This window comes from Eptesicus fuscus, chromosome 18 (genome assembly GCF_027574615.1).
Source record: "Eptesicus fuscus isolate TK198812 chromosome 18, DD_ASM_mEF_20220401, whole genome shotgun sequence".
Lineage (NCBI taxonomy): Eukaryota > Metazoa > Chordata > Mammalia > Chiroptera > Vespertilionidae > Eptesicus > Eptesicus fuscus.
In genome coordinates this window covers 59,672,633-59,694,783 of record NC_072490.1, presented here as the reverse complement: position 1 = coordinate 59,694,783, position 22,151 = coordinate 59,672,633, and the positions used below count along the sequence as shown (strand labels likewise).

The following is a 22,151-nucleotide window of genomic DNA, read 5'->3' as shown; positions in this document are numbered from 1 at the left end:
CCTACTCCCTTTCCCCCATTTGTTACATAACAAAATGTCTCTGTGTTGATTTTTGGGCTACTGGTACAAAGGTAGCAATGGGTAAAAATGATGACACTTTATACAAATCAAGGCAGCAGTACCAAACTGTAATATTAGTAGTCATTATCATCTTCACTGCAACAATTTCATATTAAAACAAACCAAAGCAAACCTGTTTCACCGAAAGTTTAATAAACAAAAAATTTACTCATTTTATTAAATATTAACTTTTTAATACACATCGTTTTTGTTTTAATCTGTATAACAAAATGAGAAGTAAAAAGTACTTCTGCATAGCAAAATACTATGGACATCTCAAGAAAAAACAACAGATTATTGTACTTTTCTCAAAAATATTTATCACTTCAAGATAAACAACTCAAGTATTGGTGGCCAATGATAAAATTAACACAAAAAAATAGTCTAAAAAATGTTTATTTGTCACTATGTACTTTGAAGGTTCCTGATACATTCATATGAGGTACTAGAACAGTCTAATTCAAAGAGACAGAGAGCAGAAAGGCATTTGCCAGGGGCTGGGAGACATAAACCAGTATTGATATAAAAAATATTGTGACACCGAAGATAAATAAATGAAATAAAAATAAAGAACTATAACTCAAGAACTCAAACCCCAAACAACCCAATTAAAATATGGGCAAAGTACCAGAATAAACATTTATACAAAGATGGCCAATAAGTACATCAAAAGATACTCTCAACACCACTAATCATTAGGGATATTTATCAAAACCACAGAGATAGAATTCCACCTATATTAGGTTGGCTGTTATTTTAAAAAGGAAAACAAAACAAAACAAAACACAAGTATTGTCTGGCAAGGATGTAAAAAAATTGGAACCCTTGTGCACTGTTGAAGGGAATGAAAAATACTGCAGCGACTGTGTAAAACAGTATAGTAGTTCCTCCATCAGGCAATTTCATTCCTAGGTAGCTATCCAAAAGATCTGAAGACAGGTACTCGAGCACATACATGTACCCCAAGGTACACAGCAGTATTATTCACAATGACCAAAAGATGTAAACTTCCCAAATGTCCACCAACAGATGAATGGATAAACAAAATGTGGTGTATACATATACAATGGAATATTACTCAGCCTTAAAAAGAAGGAAATTTTGACACATGATGCAACATGGACTAATCTTAAATAGAGACATAGGCTAAGAGAAATAAACCAAACTCAAAATGAGTATTTTATGCTTCCATTTTATGAGGTACTAAAATAGTCCAATTCAAAGAGAGAGCAGAAAGGCATTTGCCAGGGGCTAAAAGGGTAAAGCGTTACTGTTTAATTAGTACCGAGTTTCAATTTGGGAAGATGAAAAAGGTCTGGATGTGGATGGTGGTGGTGGTGGCTTTAGCACAAGATTGTGAATGTATTTAATATCATTGAATTGCACACTTAAAATTATAAAGTTTATGTTACATATATTTTACCCCAATTAAAAAGTTTTAAAAAATGGACAAGAGATTCAAACAGCCATACCTCTAAAGATGATGCTTAACAGATGCAAATAAAAACCACAATGAGATACTATTTCATACCCACTAACATGACTATAATTCAAAAGATGGACAGTAACAAGTGTTGGGAAGGATGTAGGCAGGCAAATTGCTGAAGGGAATGCAAAATGGTGTGGCCATTTGGGAAAATAGTTTGGATGTTCCTCAAAAAATGAAGCACAAAGCTGACATGTGACCTGACAATTTCATTCATTGAATTATATATATATATATATATATATATATCATGTAAATTTTATTACCATTATTAAAAAATTGGATGAGGATGACAATTAAAAGCTATTTGCATAGCTACCTTTTCCCTCCTTTCCTGAGAAAGGGGAATTTGCAGTTAACAAGCAGAGGCAGCATATTATATTTTCTGATATGCTTAATATTAATTTCTGATTAATATAAAATTGTCAGTGGTTACTAAAATTTATTTTTGAATTTCACTAGACTCCCCATATGCATTTAACTAATCCTTAAATACGCCATGGAAGGTTATCATTGAAATAGAGTCTTGCACTTTTCGTTCCATAAATTAAAAATTCTTTATGTAGTTTTAATAACCACCCACTAAATCATAATCTGTCTTATGAATTAAGATTTCCACATACATGTTTTTTCTTACCCTATCTTTCCATTAAGCACTTGCCAATCAACCTGTGACACACACACCCAAATCCATGTGCCTGTGTACAAACACATACATGCATGCACCGATTAATGGAAATAATCAGACAAGAAGTGATGAGGCCTAGGTAAAGCTAACTGTGGGGAGCTTCAAAAACCCTATGATGTTAAATTATCAGACAGGAATTACGTAGCTCAACTGGAATAAATTATGAACACATTGTATTTTAAGTTTCAAATATCTAGTACAGTTCCTCTAAATTAGATCCAAGAGATGCAATTTGAGTTACACCATAATAAATGAAAAAAAAAAAAACAAAAACACAAAAAACACGCCTTTACAAAATGGAGAAGATACAGCTTTTTGTTGCAACCCAACTATTTAATAAAAACAAAAAATGCTTCCCTGACAATTACATAATTTGAGTACAAAAACAAGTCTTGAGCAAATCGAATGAAAATTTGATGATAAAAATAATTTTCTCAGAAATTTTCTCACTTATTTATTGGGTGAGTAGAAACCAGAAAACAACAACAACAAAAACCCCTTATTTTCAACATGAAAATAAATTTATTCTAAACAGTCAGGTGCTCAAGATACATTTTCAACTTTAGAATCAATTCCTCCACATATAAAAATCCCCCTCCAAAATACATACTCAGATTTTTGTTGTTGTTGTTAATCCTCACCTGAGGATATTTTTCCATTGATTTTTTTAAGAGAGAGTGGAAAGGAGGGGGAGAGACAAGAGAGAGAGAGAAGCCCCCAATGTAGCCGGGCTAGAGCCTGTAACCTGATATATGAGAAAACAAAGATCTATTCAGTAAGATTACTACAAGATTATATTAGAGTTTAAAAATAAAAGATATGTGTGTTTTTTCCTTTGCTGGTTATATCAACAGTAATCATTGTAAAGAAGTAGAATTTACAGAAAGAAACATAATAAATATGTTCCATAGTCTGCCCAGCAATCAAGTACATTTTAATGTATTTTTCACTAACCTTTTTATTCTATTCTTTTTATTTACTTAAATTGGCACTCTAGTTTAATATCCCTTAGTTCCTCCACCTTATACATGGGACAGTCTCTAAAGACTTAATTGCAGCACACATGGTTATACCATTATTTAACAGCTACCATTTAAAAAAAACAATCTAGGGAGTGATGGTCCTCCTTGGTCTCTGCCCTGTAAGTTACAACTTGAACAGCCATAATTTAACAAAAGATTCCTTGCTCAACACACAAACATTTCTGAGAGATCCGTGCATTGAAACATCCCAAGATGGGAGAGTGGGAGGGTCCAAGGGAGGAGGGAAGAGAAAACGCTGAATTGACACCTTGGAAACAGCCAGCAGCCCAAAGCTGGAACTCAGATCTCACTTTCCAGTCCCAGGAGAGGGAGGAGTCAGATTGCCTTTGTCACTCCCTTCAGCCAGGAGGAGCAGAAAGATACAGTGAGCAGAGAGAGAAGAGTGAGTGTTTGCAGTAGGAGTGATCAGTAGGCCCTGTGCTGAACCCAGGGACCTGGGCAGAGAGAGCACAGAAGTGCCCCTCTGGTTGTCTGGTAACCACCATCACCAGACAGATAAACAAAGCCACAGAGCCTGGCAGTCTCCCCTTGCCCTCTCAGAGCTAGTGAGTGAGTGAGTGTGTTGGGGGGAGGGGGGAAGGGTAGCAGAGGAAGCTGTAGCAGTGAGTGTCAGGTTGCAGAGCATATTATCTGCAAACCTGAGAACTAGAGCCACAGAAACATTTCCCCCCTGAGAGACAGGTGGGGATAATCCCAGCGTGGAGATACAAAGGTGAGGCTGCTGAGTTCTGCAAGTCACCATTATAGGAGAATAAAGCCACAAAGGCAGTGGGCAGCTTTAGGGTTTCACTTTCCCGACAGGGGTGGTGCCCTGAGACCAAGAAAGCCTGCTCACAGAAGAGATGCCCACCTTCCCACTTAATACAGGTCATTTTCCTCCACCCCTACCACCCCCACAAAATTTGAGAAGCCAGACCACTGCAAAAGAAACGAAAAAGACTTTTGCTTCATCACCACCTATTGGAAGGAAAACAAAAGCAGGACTTATCAACCTATTACAGATATGCCACTCTTTAAAAAAGAAAACACCCATTTCATTTCCATAAATGTCTAGACAGAGAATACATCAAATACAATGGATGACTAAGGAAACAAGGCAGCTCAAAAAGAAAATGAAAAACCTTCAGAAAGTAAATTTAAAGACTTAAAAATGTGATTTAAATGGTAGAGAATTCAAGATTGCAGTTCTGAAACTCAGAGATGCAAGAAAATACAGATAGTTAAATGAACTCAGAAGTAAAATCAACAAACAAAATGAATACTTTATCAGGTAAGAACTTTAGAATGAACTGGCAAGCTTAGGAAATAGAACTGATCAGATGGAAAAAAGAACCAGTGATATGGAAGAAATATCTAGAAATGAGGCAGATAAAGAGAAACTATCTTACTCCATCAGAAAGAGTAATCCTGAGAGAGAAACCAAGATGGCGACATAGGTAAACACCTAAACTGCTACCTTGCACAACAATTGCAAAACTACAACTAAAAGACAAAACGGACATCATCCAGAACCACAAGAAAGCTGGCTGAGTAGAAATTCTACAACTAGAAGGAAAGAGGAAAGCACATGGAGAATCAGAGGAGCTGCAAAAGGCTGAGGTACGGAGACACACGCGCGAACGGCTGAGTGCCTGGCTGTCTTTCTCTAGCGGGAAGGAGACAAAAGCTTGCAAATGAGCTGAACCCCAGTTCCGACTGCACTGAACCCCAGTTCCGGGTGAGACCCTGGGGACCCAGGCTTATACAGGGGGAATCTGGACTGTCAGGCAGAAACTCAGGGGAGCCGCGAAAAGGCAGAGGTCTAGAGGCACACGCGAGTGCGTGAAGAGAGGACTGACTGCTGAGAGACACGCGCGCAGGTAGCTGAGTGCCTGGCTGGCTTTCTCTAGCGGGAAGGAGACAAAAGCTCCCAACTGCGCTAAACCCCAGTTCCGACTGCATGGAACTCCAGTTCCGGGCAAGAATCTGGGAATCCAGATTCACTGGGGGAGAAACTGGACTGTCTGGCAGCAGGTGAAACTCAAGGGCGGCTTACTCTTAGAGGTACTTGCAGGGATTATCGAGGGATACTAAGACCCAGGGGCCTCATAGGGCAAGGCTGACAGGAAGACAAGACTGTCTGCTCAGCCCTGAAACTCCGCCCCATCCAAGCTGATCACAGAGGCTTTTGCAATTTTACAAGTCTTGTCTCAGGAGGCTGTCTCCAGCACAGTTCTCCCAGCGTAGACACAGCTGATCCTCACAGCCAATTGGCCTGGAGGTCAATTCCTCCCAGTGATACCAAGAACAATCAAGACTTAACTACAACAAGGCTGTACATACAGTCCACAAAGGGGTACACCAAGAATGTTCACCTCAGGTAACCAGGGAGGCCGAGCCACTGGGCCATATAGGACACCAAGCATACAAAGCTACCCTACCAACTCAGGGAAGCAGCCAAAATGCGGAGACAAAGAAACAGATCACAAACGAAAGAAATAGAGGAAAACAAATGACTGGATATAGAGTTCAAAACCACAGTTATAAGGTTTTTCAAGAATTTCCTTGGAAAGGCCAATAAATTTAGCAAGACCCTCGAGGATATGAAAAAGGACCAACTAGAAATTAAACATACACTGACTGAAATAAAAAATATTATACAGAGACCTAACAGCAGACTAGAGGACCACAAGAATCAAGTCAAAGAAGCAAAAAACACTCAACTAAAAAAGAAAAAAGAAAAACTAATCCAAAAATTTGAAGATGGATTAAGAAGACTCTGGGACAACTTCAAGCGTACCAACATCTGAATAATGGGGAAGCCAGAAGAAGAGAGAGAGCAAGATACTGAAAACCTATCTGAAGAAATAATGAACGAAAACTTCCCCCACCTGATGAAAGAAACAGACTTACAAGTCCAGGAAGCGAACTCCAAACAAAGAGGAATCCAAAGAGGGCCACACCAAGACACATCATAATTAAAATGCCAAGAGCAAAAGACAAAGAGAGGATATTAAAAGCAGCAAGAGAAAAACAGTTACCTACCTACAAGGGAGCACCCATATGATTGTCAGCTGATTTCTCAACAGAAACTATGCAGGCCAGATGGGAGTGGCAAGAAATGTGAAAAGTGATGAATAGCAAGAACCTACAACCAAGATTACTCTACCCAGCAAAGCTATCATTCAGAATTGAAGGTCAGATAAAGAGCTTCACAGACAAGAAAAAGCTAAAGGAGTTCATCACCACCAAACCAGTATTATATGAAATGCTGAAAGGTATTCTTTAAGAAGAGAAAGAAGAAAAAGGTAAAGATAAAAATTATGAACAACAAATACCTATCTATCAACAAGTGATTCTGAAAATCAAGTGAATTAAAAATCTAAGGAAAAGAATAAACTGGTGAATATAATAGAATCATGGGCATAGAAAGGGAGTGGAATGACAATTCTCAGGGGGAAAGGGGTGTGGGGGGTGCGGGAAGAGACTGGACAAAAATCGTACACCTATGGATGAGGACAGTGGGGAGGGAGGTAAGGGTAGAGGGTGGGGTGGGAACCGGGTGGAGGGGAGCTATGAGGGAAAAAAGAGGAACAATTGTAATAATCTGAACAACAAAGATTTGTTAAATTAAAAAAGAAAACAAAATTTTTTTAATTAAAAAATAAAAAAAAAGGAAGAGTAATTTTATCCTATCTAATAAAGAGGGAATATGCAAACTGACCATCACTCCACTACGAAGATGGCATTTCCCAGTCCCCTCAGCTCCACCGGAGTCCCCCAGTCTTTCAGCGCTCCCCATGGCGAGAGGCAAGCAGGCCCCCACAGAGAGCAGACAGGTCCACAGAGAGCAGAGAACCACAGAGAGTGGGCCTAAGCCATCAGTAGGACATGCCCTGAGGGTTCCAAAATTGGAGAGGGTGCAGGTTGGGCTGAGGGACTCCTCCTCCCCATCTACGAATTTCATGCACCGGGCCTCTAGTTTAAGAATAATAAGTATACCAGGAAGCGTAGAAAGGGACAGAGAGCCTATTCAAACAAACAATTGCCAACAACTTCCCAAACCTATGGAAAGAGCCTAATCCTTGAATCCAAGAAACAAACAGAGCACTTCAAAAAGGCCTTCTCCAAGGCACACTGTATTAAAGCTGTCAAACATTAATGACAAAGAAAAATTCTCAAGCCCTAACTGGTTTGGCTCAGTGGATAGAGCCTCAGCCTGAGGACTGAAGGGTCCCAGGTTCAATTCCAGTCAAGGGCATGTACCTTGGTTGCGGGCACATCCCCAGTAGGGGGTGTGCAAGAGGCAGCTGATAGATGTTTCTCTCTCATCGATGTTTCTAACTCTCTATCCTTCTCCCTTTCGCTCTGTAAAAAATCAATAAAATATATTTTTTAAAAAAAAGAAAAAGAAAAATTCTCAAGGCAACCCGGGAAAATAAGGCAATTGCCTATGAAGGAAATCCCATTAGATTAATGTCAAATTTCTTAGCAAAACTCTACAAGCAAGGAGAGTGGAATCAAATATTCAAGCTACTGAAAGAGAGAAATTGCCACCCAAAAATAATACATCCAGCAAAGATATCCTTCAGATATGAAGGAGAAATGAGCCTTTCCTAGACATACAGAATCTGAGGGAAATTACTATCAGAAGACCTCCAGTTATATGAAAAGGGGGTTATTCTACTTAAATAACAAAAGGATACAAAATTATAGATAAGAAATAATGAGATGACTAACAGACAGAAGCCAGATATTACAACCATTTTACAAAATAGGGTACTAGACACTTAAATATAACTAAGGTTAAGGGAAGTAAGACATTAAAGAGAAGACAACAATAGCTACTGCAATTTGGAAAAGAACTCACAGAACAAATAAGATAATTTGTGACAACAAACTCAATAAAGGGAAGAGGTAAAGGTCTGAATTTTGCAAAGTGAAATAGAGATAAGATGTATTCAGGAATAAATTACTACTGTATATATAGAACTTCCTTCTGCATAAATCTAATGGTAACCACCACCACCCCAACACACACACACACACACACACACACACACAATCCAAAACTGGGGCACATAACTTAAAAAACTCAACCATAGGAGACACATCTCACCTATAAAGACATATACCTAGACTGAAAGTGAAAGGGTGGAAAATGATTCTCAAAGCAAATGGCATTCAGAGAAAAGCAGGTGTAGCCATATCAGACAAGAGATTTCAAGACAACAAAGGTAACAAGAGACAAAAACGGACATTTCATAACAATAAAAGGGGCAATACATCAAAACATAAAACACTGATATATATATGCACCCAATCAAAAAGCACCAAAATATATACAGCAACTACTAATAGAACTAAAGGGAGAAACTGATAAAACAAAATCATAACAGGGTACCTAAATACCCTATTAACAACTATAGACAGATCATCCAAATAGAAAATCAATAAGGAAACATTGGCCTTAAAGGACACATTAGACCAAATGGACATAATTGATATTAACAGAGCCTTTCATCCTAGAACACCAGATTATATAACGTTTTTCTCCAGGGCACATGGACCATTCTCAAGGATAGATCATACGTTGGGACACAAAACTAACCTTAAAAAATTTAAGAATGAAATCATACCAAGCATGTTCTTCAACCACATTAGAAATCAACTGCAAAAAGTAAAAAAAACCACAAATGTGGAGATGAAACAACATGCCACTAAAACATGACTGGGTCAAATAAAGAAATAAATGACATAAAAAGATCCATAGAGACGAGTAAGAATGGCAACACAAGATATTAAAACTTTTGGGAAGAAACAAAAACAGTAATAAGAGAGAAGTTTATGTCATCACAGGTTTATCTCAAGAAATAAGAAAAATACCAAGTAAACAACCTAACACTACGTTGTAAAAAAATATAAAGAGAGGAACAAAAGCAGCTCAAGTCAGCAGAAGAAAGGATATATTAGAGAAGAATTATATGAAACAGACTTGTGAAAAGACTCTACAAAAAAATAATGCAACAAAGAATTGGTTATTTGGGAAGATTAATAAAATTGAGAAAACCCAAGCTAGAGTCAATAAAGAAAAAAGAGAAAAGACGCAAATAAACAAAATCAGAAATAAAAAAAGGAAACGTGCCCTGGCCGAGTGGCTCAGTTGCTTGGAGCATCATCCCCTACACAAAAGGGTTGCGGGCTCGATCTCTGGCTGGGAGCATATAGGAGGCAGCCAACTGATGTTTCCACATCTATGTTTCTCTCTCTCTAAAACAATAAAAATAAACAACAACAAAATACCCAGAAAACATATCCTCGGGTGAATATTTTAAAAAAAGAAAAGGAAAAGTTATAATACAACGGACACTTCAGAAATACAAAGGATCATACAAGAATACTAGGAAAGATCGTATGCTACCAAATTCAATAACCTTGATGAAACAGTTAAGTTCATAGAAATCTATAACCTTCCTATACTGAATCATGAAGAAGTAGAAAATCTAAATATACCAATCAACAGTGAGAGAATTGCAACAACAATAAAAAACCTAAAAGCCCAGAAACATGATTTTTCACTAGTGAATTCTACCAAACATTCAAGAACATTTAATGCCTGGCTAGTGTGGCTCAATGGTTGAGCCTAGACCCATGAACTAGGTCAAGGTTCAATTCCCAATCTAGGCAGATGCCCTGGTTGCAGGCTCAATCACCAGTAAGGGGCATGCAGGAGGCAGCCGACCAATGATTCTCTCTCATCACTGATGTTTCTATTCCTCTCTTGAAATCAATAAAAATATATGAAAAAGAACATTTAATACTTATCCTTTTCAAACTCTTCCAAAAAATTGAAAAATAATCAATACTTCCTTAACACTTTTTATGAGGTCAATATAACCCTGATGCCAAAACCTGGCAAGGATAACACAAAAAATGAAAACTACACACTAATATCTCTGATGAATACAGATGAAAAAAATCCTAAACAAAATACTAGCAAATTTCATTCCAGGAACACAAGGATGGTTCAACATATGCAAATCAATCAATATGATACACAACATTAACAAAATGAAGGATAAAAGCAGTATACAGATTCAAAAAACATTTAACAAAATATATCCATTTATGATTAAAACTCTCAGTAAAATGGGTGTAGAAAAAAAGGTACCTCAACACAAGTAAGGCCATGTATGACCTTGTAAACCTTCAGCTACTATCATACTCAATAGTAAAAATAGTTCAAGCTTTTCTCTAAGGTCAGGAATAAGACAAGGATGTCCACTCTCACCACCGTAATTCAACATAGAACAATCAGGCAAGAGGAAGAAATAACAGGCATCCAAATTGGGAATGAAGAAGTAAAATTGTCATTTTGCAGATGACATGATTCTTTATATAGAAAACCCAAAAGACTACACCAAAAAGTTATTAGGAACAATAAAAAATACAGTCAAGTTGTAGAATACAAAATCAATGTACAAAAATTCTTTGCAACAATGAAATAAGAAAAAGGAACGAGGAAAAACCAAGAAGGCCGTATAGGTAAACACCTGAACTTGCTGCCTCGCACTTCAAAACTACAACTACAAGACAAAACGGTTATTATCCAGAACCATGGGAAGATTGGCTGAGTGGAAATTCTACAAGAAGAAGGCAAGAAAAAAGCACAATGAGACTTGGAGAAGGTGCAGAGATGCGGAAGTGAAGTTCAGAGGTACAAAGGCGCATGCGCGGAAAGGGGCTGGCAACTGAGTACACTGTTGTCCTTTTCAATCGGGAGGAAACACAAGCTCCCGATTGCTCTGAACTCCAGTTCTGGGAGAGATTCTGGGGACCCAGACTCATACGGGGAAATACTGGACTATCTGGCATCGGGCCGGAATGCAAGGGCAGCTTTCTCTCAGAGGTGCTTGCAGTGATCATTGTTCCTGCACGTTGCCGCAGGACACAGAGACCTGGGGGCCTCTTGTGGGCAGTGCTGACAGTCAGCCATTGCTGTTTGCTCCACCCTGGTAATTCCCAGAGATCCCGCCCAATCCAATTTACAACTTCACCCAAGCTGTGCACAGAGGCTTTTGCATATGAATGGCCAGGCTTTTTACAATCTAAAATTACCTACCAAACTGCAGCTGGGTCAGAGAGCCCAGCGCTTCCAAAAGAAGGCCCAAGGCTCCACAGCAGCTTGCATTGCTTCACAGCTGGGCCTCATCTGGACACCTCCAAACCCCAAACAAAAGAGGAGGAATCTGCAGATCTCTCTGTAGCTCCTGCTGGGTGGCCTCAGGCATTGGCTGAATTTTGCACCTCCTTGGAGATCCAAAAGCCAGTGTACCGTGGTCAAAGTGAGACCATCCAGATTACAACTCTTCAGATCAATAAGGGACACACACAGGGACAGATCAATAAGGGACATACCCTATTAACAACTATATTAATTGTGTTGGGGTGGTAGTGGCAGACTCAGTGAGCACCAAAGCCCCACTGAAGCAAGTCTTGCCCCATAAGGGTGTCTCCAGCACAAAAGTTCTCCCATCACAGACACAACTGATCCTCACAGCCAATTGGCCTGGAGGTCAATTCCTCGCAGTGATACCAACAACAACGAAGGCTCAACTACAACAAGACTGTGCACACAGCCCACAAAGGGGTGCATCAAGAGTATCTACCTCAGGTAACTGGGGAGGTGGAGCCACTGGGCCGTATAGGACACCTAGCACACAAGGCCACTCTATCAACTCAGGGAAGCAGCCAAAATGTGGAGACAAAGAAAGATGTCACAAATGACAGAAATGCAGGAAAGCAAACTACAGGATATAGAGTTCAAAACCATGATTATAAGGTTACTCAAGAATCTTCTAGAAACGTCCGAGAATTTTAGTGAGACCCTCAAGGATATGAAAAAGGACCAACTAGAAATTAAGCATACACTGACTGAAATAAAGAATAATATACAGAGATCCAACAGCAGACTAGAGGATCGTAGGAATCAAGTCAAAGATTTGAAACACAAAGAAGCAAAAATCACCCAACCAGAAAAGCAAAAAGCAAAAAGAATAAAAAAATATGAAGATAGTGTAAGGAGACTCTGGGACAACTTCAAGCGTACCAACATCCGAATTATTGGGGTGCCAGAATAAGAGAGAGAGCAAGATATTGAAAACCTATTTGAAGAAATAATGACAGAAAACTTCCCCTACCTGGTGAAAGAAATAGACTTACAAGTCCAGGAAGCGAAGAGAACTCCAAACAAAGAGGAATCCAAAGAGGACCACACCAAGACACATCATAATTAAAATGCCAAGAGCAAAAGACAAAGAGAAAAACACTTAGTTACTTACAAGGGAGTACCCATAGGATTGTCAGCTGATTTCTCAACAGAAATTATGCAGGCCAGAAGGGAGTGGCAAGAAATATTCAAAGTGATGAATGGCAAGAAACTACAACCAAGATTACTCTACCCGGCAAAGCTATCATTTAGAATTGAAGGTAAGATAAAGAGCTTCACAGATAAGAAAAAGCTAAAGGAGTTCATCACCGCCAAACCAGTATTATATGAAATGCTGAAAGGTATTCTTTAAGAAGAGGAAGAAGAAAAAAAAGGTAAAGACAAAAATTATGAACAACAAAGTGGCAACAAATACATATCTATCAACAAGTAAATCTAAAAATCAAGTGAATAAAAAATCTGATGAACAGAATAAACTGGTAAATGTAATAGAATCAGGGGCATAGAAAGGGAGCAGACTGACAATTCTCAGGTGGAAGGGAGTGTGGGAGGTGCGGGAAGAGACTGGACAAAAATCTTACACCTATGCATGAGGACAGTGGGGGTGGGGGTTCTAAGGGCCTGGTGTGGGGTGGGAACCAGGTGGAGTGGGTCAATGGGGGAAAAAAGAGGAACAACTGTATTAACCTGAATAATATATTTTTTTTTAAATGCAAAAAAAAGGAACGAAAAAAGCAATACTTCTACAAATACAACAGAAGAAAATACCTAATAATAAACTTTCAATACACTGAAAAATACAAGACATTATTAAGATATTTTGTGTTCATGGATTGGAAAAATCAACACTGTTAAAATGGCCACATAACCCAAAGCAATATACAGATTTACTATAATTCCCCCAAATATACCAATGATTTTTTTTACAGAAACAGGACAAAAAAATCATCAGATTTATGTGGACGCAGAAAAAAGCCTGAATAGCCTAAGCAAACCTGATAAAAAATGACCAAAGCTGGAGGAATCAATCTGACTTGAAATTATACTACAAAGCGACAATAATCAAAATGGCATGGTTATGACAGAAAATAGACACTTAGAATTAAGAGCCCAGAAATAAACCCACATGTATATAGGCAACTAGTTTTTAACAAAGGAGCCAAACACATACAATAGGGAAAAGCAAGCCACTTTAAAAACTGATGCTGGAAAAATTGGAATGCCACATGACTGTATTATGGACAAAGTATTTTTATGATGTGACACAATTATGAACATAATTTTTGGACTCACATTTTGTAATGACTGCTTCAAAAAAAAAACCTGTTTTTTTAGGAGAATTTTTTTCGTAATCCTCACCCAAGGATATTTTCCCACCGATTTTTAGAGAACGTGGAAGAGACAGGGAAATACTGAAGACAACACTGATGTGAGAGAAGCACATCAATCAGTTGCTTCCTGCATGAGCCCCGACCAGGTACTGGGCCAGGGAGGATCCTGCAACCGAAGTACATGCCCTTGACCAGAAACAAACCCGGGACCCTTTGGTCTGCAGGCTGACACTCTATCCACTGAGCCAAACTAGTTAGGGCAATAAAAACTGTCTTTTATATAAATGTGGAAGTGATGTTAAAGTATATATTTGTCTAATTTTTTTCAATTTTAAAATTACCTTTGAAATATTACACATTTTCTTGCTCAGAACACAAGTTCATATCTAAAGATGGTATAGTGCCTGACCCAAAGCAATCAAACTTATGACACAAATTCTGAAGAGAAAGTATCTGCCACCAAAAATGAATTTTTCTTCTTTTTTAATCCTCTCCCAAAGAAATGTTTTTATTGATTTCACAGAGAGAGAGGAAGGCAGAGAATGAGAGAGAGAGAGAGAGAGAGAGAGAGAGAGAGAGAGAGAGAGACAGACAGACAGACAGACATTAATGTCAGAAGAGAAACATCAATCACTTGCCTCCTGGAAACGCCCCACCCAGGATCAAACCCAAAACCTGGGCATGTACCCTGACCTGTAACCCTTAGGTGCACGGACAATCCTCCAACCAGCTGAGCCGAGCCACACTGGCCAGAGCTGAAAGTGAGTTTTTCAAGACAGAGTGATAAATGTCTCAGGATGGCTGTACACATAAAGAATGCAATCAGATGAAAATGAAAACTTCAACAGGTAAAGAAAACATTCAGACAGTACCTCAGTGTAAGCTAAGGTTTCTTTTTTTGGCAACTTGTATATTCATGATAAGGATTCTATCTAACATTCTAAAGATTCAAGTTACTTTACTCATCTACCTTCCCCTACCAATTAAAACAAAAAAAAAGTGTTTGAGTTAAGTTGATTTGTACTTAACTCTTGGCTCAACCTTCAGCCCCTATTGAAAATTTCTCTAAAACTTATTATATACTAGAAAGTCCTACGCACGAATCCGTGCACCAGTAGGTCCCTGCCACTCTCCTGTACTCCTCCCACCCCTCCCTCATAGCTTGCTCCTCTGCCCCGTCCTGTAGCTCTCCGCCGCCCACTTGTATTTTGCTGCCCCACCCTCCTGCAGATCAGTGATCAGGTCGTTATTCGGTTAGTCATTACGCCTCAGGGCATAACGGATAATTAGCATATTCCTCTCTTATTAGATAGGATTGGTGTTTGGAAGTTTGACCCAGAGTTGTGTGCTACTTTAAAGTTTCTAACTAAGTGCCCTGACTGGTTTGGCTCAGTGGATAGAGTGTCGGCCTGCAGACTGAAGGGTCCCCGGTTCAATTCTGGTCAAGGGCATGTACCTTGGTTGTAGGCACATCCCTGGTGCGGGGTGTGCAGGAGGCAGCTGATCAATGTTACTCTCTCATCAATGTTTCTGGCTCTCTGTCCCTCTCCCTTCCTCTCTGTGAAAAATCAATAGAATATATTTTAAAAAATAATAATAAAAAAATAAAATTTCTGCCGAAACCGGTTTGGCTCAGTGGATAGAGCGTAGTCCTGCGGACTGAAAGGTCCCAGGTTCGATTCCGGTCGAGGGCATGTACCTTGGTTGCGGGCATATCCCCAATAGGGGGTGTGCAAGAGGCAGCTGGTCGATGTTTCTCTCTCATCGATGTTTCTAACTCTCTATCCCTCTCTCTTCCTCTCTGTAAAAAATCAATAAAATATTTTTTAAAAAAATAAAAAAAATAAATAAATAAATAAATAAATAAATAAATAAATGAATAAAATTTCTAAGTAAGTTAATTAAATAAAGATATACCCTTGCCAGTGTGGCTCAGTTGGATGGAGCATTGTCCCGTATACTAAAAGGTCGCAGGGTTCGATTCCCAGTCAGCACACAAATCCAGGTTGTGGTTTTAATGTTTCCCTATCTCTCAAAGCAAACAAATAAATAAAAATATAGATTTAGAAAGTTTTTGCCTTTATCTGCATCATAACCAAAAGGAAGAAAAAAATCATCTACTGCAAGAAACATTTGCACTCTGATCTAAGAATTGCTTGAACATGGATAATCCTTCCTCAGAATCTCTACCTACATATAATAAAACTAAGAAGATAAACTGGAAAAAAAATTTAATGGAAATGTTTTTAAAATAAAACTGACAGAGCTAGTCATACCTGATGGTAAAAAACTGAAAACCCGTTTTTAAAATATCAAAACAGGTGTGCCTACTTTCTCCACTTTTAGTCAATACTAGAGGCCCAGTGCACGAAATCGTGCACCAGTGGGGTCTGGCCAGCTTACCCCAATTGGGGCCGATAGGGCCAGACTGGCCTTGGGATGGGGCTGCGGGCGGTTGGCTGGCTGGCCCTGCTCCCTGGTCAAACTCCCAGTTGAATTATCAACTGAACTCCTAGTCAAAGGCCCAATTTGCATATTAGCCTTTTATTTTATAGGACTAGAGGCCCAGTGCACGAAATTCATGCACGGCAGGGGTGGGGGGGTGTCCCTCAGGGCAGCCGGCACCCTCTCCAATCTGGGACCCCGCGGGGGATGTCTGACTGCCTGGTGGGATAGGGCCTAAACGGGCAGTCGGACATCCCTCTCACAATCCAGGACTGCTGGCTCCCAACTGCTCGCCTGCCTGCCTTCCTGAGTGCCCCTAACTGCTTCTGCCTGCCAGCCTGATCATCCCCTAACCACTCCCCTGCCAGCATGATTGATGCCTAACTGCTCCCCTGCCAGCGTGTTTGCTCCTAACTGCCCTCCCCTTCAGGCCTGGTCCCCCCCAACTTCTCTCCCCTGCAGGCCTGGGTCCCACCCAACTGTCCTTCCCTGCAGGCCCTGTCACCCCCAACTTCCCTCCTCTGCCAGCCTGGTCACCCCTTAACTGCCCTCCCCTGTGGGCCTGATCGCCCCCAACTGCCCTCCCTTGCAGGCCTGGTCCCTCCCAACTGCCCTCCTCTGCTGGCCATCTTGTGGCGGCCATCTTGTGTCCACATGGGGGCAGGATCTTTGACCACATGGGGCAGCCATCTTGTGTGTTGGAGTGATGGTCAATCTGCATATTACTCTTTTATTAGATAGGATAGAGGCCTGGTGCATGGGTGGGGGCCAGATGGTTTGCCCTGAAGGGTATCCTGAATCAGGGTGGGGGGTTCCCTTGGGGTGTCGGGCGGCCTGGGTGAAGGGCCTGTGGTGGTTTGCAGGCCGGCCATGCCCCCTGGCGACCCAAGCAGAGGCCCTGGTATCTGGGATTTATGTATCTTCTACAATTGAAACTTTGTAGCCTGGAGCAGAGCCAAGCCTCCTGCTTGCTCTATGGTGGCAGCCATTTCTGTTAGAATTTATGTATATCTATAATTGAAATTTTGTAGCCTGGAGTGGAGGCCTAGGCCAGCCAGGGCTGCAGAAGCTTTGCTTCCTCCATTGCCAGGGGCAACCCTTGCCTCCTGCTCTTTCCAGCTCCGTAGCTGCCGCCATTTCTGTTTGGATTTGTTTACCTTCTATAATTGGAACTTTGTAGCATCGAGTGGAGGCCTAGGACGGCAAGAGCAGGTGGAAAGCTTGGCTTCCTCTGTTGCCAGGGAAACCCAAGCCATTCTCCTGCTTTGGCCACAGCCATCTTGGTTGGATTTATTTGCATATTTGCTCCTGATTGGCAGATGGGCGTGGCTTGTGGGTGTAGCAGAGTTAGGGTCGATTTGCATATTACTCTTTTATTAGATAGGATAGTACTGGTAGTCCTAGCCAATTAGGCACAAAAAATAAACAAAAGACAACTAAGTCAGGAAAGAATAGTAAAACTTTCTCTATTGACAAATAGCATAGTATTATATGTAAAACACCCCACCCTGGTTGAGTTGCTCGGTTAGAGCACTGTCCCAGCACACCAAGGTTAGGGGTTTGATCTTCAGATAAGGCACACATGAGAAGTAACCAATAAAGGCATAAATAAGTGGAACAACAAATCGATGTCTCTCTCCCTCTGTTACCCTCTCTAATGCTTCCTCTGTAAAAAATAAATTTTAAAAGAAAACAATTCTATTTACAGTAGCCTCAAAAACAATAAAATGCTGACAACTTAACCAAGAAACTGAAAGATTGGTATACTAAAAACTATTAAGACAATGATGAAACTTAAGAAACAAATAAATGTAAAGATATTCATGTTCATGGGTTGGAAGAATATTGTTAAAATGTCCACACAACCTAAAGCAAGCAAGAGACAAAGCAATTCCAATCAAAATTCCAATGTCATTTTTCACAGAAATAGAAAAAAAAATCCTAAATTTGTATGGAATCACAAAAGACTCAGAAAAGCCACAGCAATCTTAAGAACAACAAAGTGGCCGAAACCAGTTTGGCTCAATGGATAGAGCATCGGTCTGTGGACTGAAAGGTCCCAGGTTCGATTCCGGTTAAGGGCATGTACATTGGCTGCGGGCACATCCCTGGTAGGGAGTGTGCAGGAGGCAGCTGGTCGATGATTCTCTCTCATCGATGTTTCTAGCTCTCTATCCCTCTCCCTTCATCTCTGTAAAAAATCAATAAAATATATTATAAAAAAAAAAAAAAAAGAACAACAAAGTGGAAGCATCATGCTGCCAGATTTCAAACTATTCAATAAAGCTACAGTAACCAAAATAATATGGCACTGGCAAAACACAGAACAAAAAGTCCAAAAACAAAGCCAAGAATGTGGGGTCAATTAAGTTTTGGCAAAGGAGCTAAGAATATACAATGGGGAAAGGACTATCTCTTCAATAAATAGTGTTAGGAAAACTAAACTACATGCTAAATAAAGAATGAAACTGGAAGATTCCAAAATGGTGGCAGAGTAAGTGAAATCTACACAGACACTCTCCCAGGACCAAACTGGAAATACAACTAAAATACTGAACCACCCTGAAAAATCAACGGAGTTCTAGCTGGAGAGAACCCTGATAACCAAGGACAGAAAGTGGAGACCTCACAGAGACTGGTAGGAAGTGTGGAAACAAGAAAGGGGTGGCTGGGCTCCCATAGACAGCAACTGAAGTTCCAGAGGGATTATCTCAGCTATGGGGGGATTCCCACTGAGAACTCTTGGGTCAAAGCTGGGCTGCAAAGCCCAGACCACCAGAACTGAGAAGGGTGCCCACAAAACATCTGGCTATGAAAAGCAGCAGGGCTGCTGTCTGCCAGACAGCTGTAGAGAGGGAGAGAAATGTAGGCACCATCTTAAAGGGCCAACACACAAAATTTCGTGTGAGGAACTCAAATTGGATTCCGGCAGAGGGAGAGCTGAGTAGACTGGAGTTGTGTGAGGGGAGTCTAGGCTTGGGGGTTCTGGGGTTAGAGACTGGAGGGTTGCCACCTAGGTTTTCTTTACTGAGTCATTCCCTCACCCTGTAGTGGACATCTTTAGATAGAATTTTTATATCTAAGCAGTCTTTGCCTGGAGGGAAAGCAGTTGCCCCACCCTGTTGGAAGACCTCTCAACCTACTCTGTGATCAAGAGTCTGAGGCTAATCAAGTCTAAGTGTCAATGGGACTGCAAAGCAGAGGCAGGTCTCTGGAGGCTTTGAGACTTCCTTTGCATGCTCTAAGCCCAGGCCCCGGGCTAGGAAAAGCAGACCCTGGTGCAAATCTTGGTCCCAGCCACAGCAGAGGGAGCAAAAAGCTAATAGCTCCAAACAGAGTACTTAGGGTCAATCACAAACAGCATCTGACGTTGTCCTGCTCTAGAGATTGGTAGTCATAGCAGATCTACCTAATACACAGACATAAATCCAAACAGGCAGCCAAAATAGGGAGAAAAAAAAAGTCCCAAAATCCATGGGACACAATGAAAGTAGTCCTGAGAGGGAAGTTCATAGCTCTACAAACCTACCGCACAAAAAAACAAGAAACAATGGTAAATTACCTAGCCCTATAACTCAAAGAGTTAGAAAGAAAGCAACAAGAAAAGCCCAGTGTAAGAAGAAGGAAGGAAATAATAAAGATCAGAGCAGAGATAAATGAAATAGAGACCAAAATACAATACAAAAGATCAACAAAACCAAGAGCTACTTCTTTGAAAGGATAAACAAGATCGATGAACTTCTAGCCAGGCTCACCAAGAAGCAAAGAGAGAGGACCCAAATAAACAAAATCAGAAATGAAAGAGGTGACGTAACAACCAATCCCACAGAAATACAAACAATTATGAAAAAATACTATGAACTACTCAATTCCAACAAAAAGGACAACCTAGAAAATGGACATATTCTTAGAAAAATACAAGCTCCCAAAACTCAACCAAGAAAAATAAAAAAACCTGAATAGGCAGATAACTATTGAAGAAATTGAACCAGCGATCAAAAATCTTCCACCAAACAAAAGCCCTGGTCTGAATGGCTTTAGAGGGAAGTTCTACCAAGCATTCAAAGAAGAACTAAAGCCTATCCTCCTCATATTATTTCAAAAAATTCAAGAGGAAGGCACAATTCCAAGCTCTTTCTATGAAGCCAGCATTACCCTGATCCCAAAACCAGATAAAGACACAACAAAAAAGAGAGAACTATAGGCCAATATCCTTGATGAACATAGATGCTAAAATCAACAAAATTCTAGCAAATCAATTCAGCAATATATTAGAAAGATCATACACCATGACCAAATGGGATTTATTCCAGGGATGCAAGGCTGGTATAATATCCTCAAGTCAATAAATGTGATACATCATATAAATAAACTGAGAGACAAAAATCAAATAATCATATCAATTGATGCAGAAAAACATTTGACAAAATCCAACACCCCTTAAAAACTCTCAGCAAAGTGGGAATAGAGGGATCATATCTCAACATAATAAAAGCCCTATATGAAAAACATACAGCCAACATCATACTCAATGGGCAAAAACTAAACCCATTTCCCCTAAGAACAGGAACAAGACAAGGATGCCCACTTTCACCACTCCTGTTCGACATAGTACTAGAAGTACTAGCCATAGCGATCTGACAACAAGAAGAAATAAAAGATATCGAAATTGGAAAAGAAGTAAAACTGTCCTTATTTGCAGATGACATGACACTATACAAAGAAAACCCCAAAGACTCCCATCAAAAAACTGCTAGACCTAATAAATGAATTTGGCAATGTAGCAGGATACAAAATTAACACCCAGAAATCAATGACATTTTTACAAACTCATAGTGAATTAGCAGAAAGAGAAACTAAACAATCCCATTTATCACTGCAACAAAATAAATTAAGATGCTTAGGAATAAACTTAAACAAAGGGGTAAAAGACTTATACTCTGAAAACTACAGGCACTGAAAACAAAAACAGAGGAAGATATAAACAAGAGGAAGAATATACCGTTTTCATGGATTGGAATAATTAACGTAGTTAAAATGTCCATAACTACCCAAAGTAATCTCTAGATTCAATGCAATCCCTATTAAAATACCAATAGCATATTTCACAGATCTAGAATAAATACTCCAAAATTTATTGGTACTAAAAAAGACCCTTGAATAGCTGTAGCAATAGTGAGAAAGAACAAAGTTGGAGGGATCAAAATACCAGATATCAAGTTATATTACAAAGCTACTGTAATAGCCTGGTACTGGCATAAGAACAGGCATACAGATCAATGGAACAGAGACCCTAGAAATCAACCCAAGCCATTATGCTCAATTAATATTTGGCAAAAGAGGTAAGAACATACAAAGGAGTCAAGACAGTCTCTTCAGTAATTGGTGTTGGAAAAATTGGATAGATGCATGCAAAAAAGTGAAACTAGACCACCAACTTACACCATTCCCAAGAACCAACTCCAAATGAATAAAAGACATAAATGTTAAGTTGTGAAACCATAAAAAAAAAACCCTAGAAGAAACCATAGAGGAGAAAATAAACAAATGGAACTACATCAAAATAAAAAGCTATGCACAGCCCTAGCCGGTTTGACTCAGTGGATAGAGTGTCAGCCTGTGGACTGAAGGGTCCCAGGTTTGATTCTGGTCAAGGGTACATGCCCAGGTTGCAAGGCTCAGTCCCCAGTAGGGAATGTGCAGGAGGCAGCCGATTGATGATTCTCTCTCATCACTGATGTTTATGTTTCTGTCTCTCTCTCCCTCTCCCTCTCCCTTCCTCTCTGAAATCAATCAAAATATATCTTAAAAAAAACTACCATGAGATAAAACCTCATTAGGTGTTAGGATGACAATTATGAAAAAGACAAGAGGATATACAGAATGGGAA

At 39.9% G+C, this 22,151-nt stretch overlaps 1 protein-coding gene across 4 annotated transcripts in view; it reads right to left on the bottom strand.

Moving 5' to 3' along the window:
* The window catches only part of PPP4R2 (protein phosphatase 4 regulatory subunit 2), an 83,522-nt gene that overhangs the window by 42,137 nt on the left and 19,234 nt on the right, over nt 1-22,151 (bottom strand). The window lies entirely within an intron of this gene.